The 3135-nt window shown below is 65.6% G+C and overlaps 1 pseudogene; it reads left to right on the forward strand.

Annotated features, from left to right (window-relative positions):
* The first annotated feature begins 617 nt into the window (after positions 1-617).
* Positions 618-3135, forward strand: part of LOC132208409 (zinc finger CCCH domain-containing protein 13-like) — a 3048-nt pseudogene continuing 530 nt past the window's right edge.

The raw sequence follows: 3135 nt of genomic DNA on the forward strand, positions 1-3135 counted from the left end.
TGCGCGAGCGAGAGAGACAGAGAGAGCGAGCGAGAGAGAGAGCGCGCGAGCGAGAGACAGAGAGCGCGCGAGCGAGAGACAGAGAGCGCGCGAGCGAGAGAGAGAGAGCGCGCGAGCGAGAGAGAGAGGGAGAGCGCGAGTGAGAGTGTGTGCGCGAGCGAGAGTGTGTGCGCGAGCGAGAGTGTGTGCGCGAGCGAGAGTGTGTGCGCGAGCGAGAGACAGAGAGCGCGAGCGAGAGAGAGAGAGCGCGAGAGAGAGAGAGAGCGCGAGAGAGAGAGAGAGCGCGAGAGAGAGAGAGAGCGCGAGCGAGAGAGAGTGAGCGCGAGCGAGAGAGAGAGAGTGAGCGCGAGCGAGAGAGAGAGAGTGAGCGCGAGCGAGAGAGAGAGAGTGAGCGCGAGCGAGAGAGAGAGAGTGAGCGCGAGCGAGAGAGAGTGAGCGCGAGAGAGAGAGTGCGCGAGCGAGAGAGAGTGCGCGAGAGAGAGAGTGCGCGAGAGAGAGAGTGCGCGAGCGAGAGAGAGTGTGCGCGAGCGAGAGAAAGTGTGCGCGAGCGAGAGAAAGTGTGCGCGAGCGAGAGAGAGTGTGCGCGAGCGAGAGAGAGTGTGCGCGAGTGAGAGAGAGAGAGTGAGCACGAGCGAGAGAGAGAGAGTGAGCACGAGCGAGAGAGAGAGTGCGCACGTGAGCGAGAGAGAGAGAGAGCGCGTGAGCGAGAGAGAGAGAGAGAGCGCGAGAGCGAGAGAGAGAGAGAGCGCGTGAGCGAGAGCGCGAGCGACAGAGAGAGCGAGAGCGAGAGGGTGCGCGCGAGCGAGAGGGTGCGCGCGAGCGAGAGAGTGCGCGCGAGCGAGAGAGTGCGCGCGAGCGAGAGAGTGCGCGCGAGCGAGAGAGGGCGCGCGAGCGAGAGAGGGCGCGCGAGCGAGAGACGGCGCGCGAGCGAGAGACAGAGAGAGCGCGCGCGAGCCAGAGACAGAGAGAGCGCGCGCGAGCGAGAGACAGAGAGAGCGCGCGCGAGCGAGAGACAGAGAGAGCGCGCGCGAGCGAGAGACAGAGAGAGCGCGCGCGAGCGAGAGACAGAGAGAGCGCGCGCGAGCGAGAGACAGAGAGAGCGCGCGCGAGCGAGAGACAGAGAGAGCGCGCGCGAGCGAGAGACAGAGAGAGCGCGCGCGAGCGAGAGACAGAGAGAGCGCGAGCGAGCGAGAGACAGAGAGAGCGCGAGCGAGAGAGAGTGTGCGCCAGCGAGAGAGAGAGTGTGCGCCAGCGAGAGAGAGAGTGTGCGCCAGCGAGAGAGAGAGAGAGCGCGAGAGAGAGAGTGTGCGCCAGCGAGAGAGAGAGAGAGCGCGAGAGAGAGAGACAGAGAGAGCGCGAGCGAGAGACGGAGCGCGCGAGCGAGAGACGGAGCGCGCGAGCGAGAGACGGAGCGCGCGAGCGAGAGACGGAGCGCGCGCGAGAGTGTGAGCGCGAGCGAGAGTGTGCGCGAGCGAGAGTGTGCGCGAGCGAGAGTGTGCGCGAGCGAGAGTGTGCGCGCGAGCGAGAGACAGAGAGAGCGCGAGCGAGAGAGACAGCGCGAGCGAGAGAGAGAGCGCGAGCGAGAGAGACAGCGTGCGCGAGTGAGAGAGAGCGTGCGCGAGTGAGAGAGAGTGTGCGCGAGTGAGAGAGACAGAGTGAGCGCGTGAGCGAGAGAGAGAGAGAGCGCGTGAGCGAGAGAGTGTGCGCCAGCGAGAGAGAGAGAGACAGAGAGTGCGCGAGCGAGAGAGACAGAGAGAGCGCGAGCGAGACTGAGCGCGACCGAGAGAGAGAGAGCGCGACCGAGAGAGAGAGAGCGCGACCGAGAGAGAGAGAGCGCGAGCGAGAGTGTGCGCGAGCGAGAGTGTGCGCGAGCGAGAGTGTGCGCGAGCGAGAGTGTGCGCGAGCGAGAGAGATTGTGCGCGAGCGAGAGAGACAGAGAGAGTGCGTGAGCGAGAGAGACAGAGAGAGCGCGCGAGCGAGAGAGACAGAGACAGCGCGAGCGAGAGAGACAGAGAGAGCGCGAGCGAGAGAGAGCGCGAGCGAGAGAGAGAGAGCGCGACTGAGACCGTGCGCGAGCGAGAGAGATTGTGCGCGAGCGAGAGACAGAGAGCGCGCGAGCGAGAGACAGAGCGCGCGAGCGAGTGCGCGAGCGCGAGAGAGAGAGAGAGAGCGCGAGCGCGAGCGTGAGAGAGAGCACGAGCGAGAGAGAGAGCGCGAGCGAGAGCGCGCGAGCGAGAGAGAGAGCGCGAGCGAGAGAGAGAGCGCGAGCGAGAGAGAGAGCGCGAGCGAGAGAGAGAGCGCGAGCGCGAGCGAGAGTGAGAGAGCGCGTGCGACAGAGAGAGAGAGAGCGCGTGCGACAGAGAGAGAGCGCGACAGAGAGAGAGCGCGACAGAGAGAGAGCGCGAGAGAGAGCGAGCGAGCGAGAGAGCGAGCGAGCGAGCGAGAGAGAGCGAGCGAGAGAGCGAGAGAGAGAGCGCGTGCGACAGAGAGAGAGAGCGCGCGAGCGTGAGAGAGACTGAGAGAGCGAGAGAGAGAGCGAGAGAGTGAGCAAGAGAGAGAGCGCGAGCGTGTGAGAGAGAGAGTGCGAGCAAGAGAGAGTGAGAGCGAGCGCGCGAGCGAAAGAGAGCGAAAGCGAAAGAGAGAGCGAAAGAGAGAGCGAAAGAGAGAGCGAAAGAGAGAGCGAAAGAGAGAGCGCGAGAGAGAGCGCGAGAGAGAGCGCGAGAGAGCGAGACAGCGCAAGCAAGAGACAGAGCGCGAGGAGAGAGAGCGCAAGCAAGAGACAGAGCGCGAGAGAGAGAGCGTGAGCGCGAGAGAGAGCGCGAGCGCGAGAGAGAGAGAGCACAAGCAAGAGACAGAGCGCGAGAGCGAGCGCGCGAGCGAGAGAGAGCGCGCGAGCGAGAGAGAGAGAGAGAGCGCACGCGAGAGAGCGCGCGCGAGAGAGCGCGCGCGAGAGAGCGCGCGCGGAGAGAGCGCGCGCGAGAGAGCGCGCGCGAGAGAGCGCGCGCGAGAGAGAGAGCGCGAGAGAGAGAGGCGCGAGCGAGAGAGACAGAACGCGAGCGAGAGAGAGCGCGAGCGTGAGAGAGAGAGCGAGCGTGAGAGAGAGAGCGAGCGTGAGAGCGCGAGCGTGAGAGCGAG

Source organism: Stegostoma tigrinum, unplaced genomic scaffold (genome assembly GCF_030684315.1).
Source record: "Stegostoma tigrinum isolate sSteTig4 unplaced genomic scaffold, sSteTig4.hap1 scaffold_386, whole genome shotgun sequence".
In the NCBI taxonomy this organism is placed as follows: Eukaryota; Metazoa; Chordata; class Chondrichthyes; order Orectolobiformes; family Stegostomatidae; genus Stegostoma; species Stegostoma tigrinum.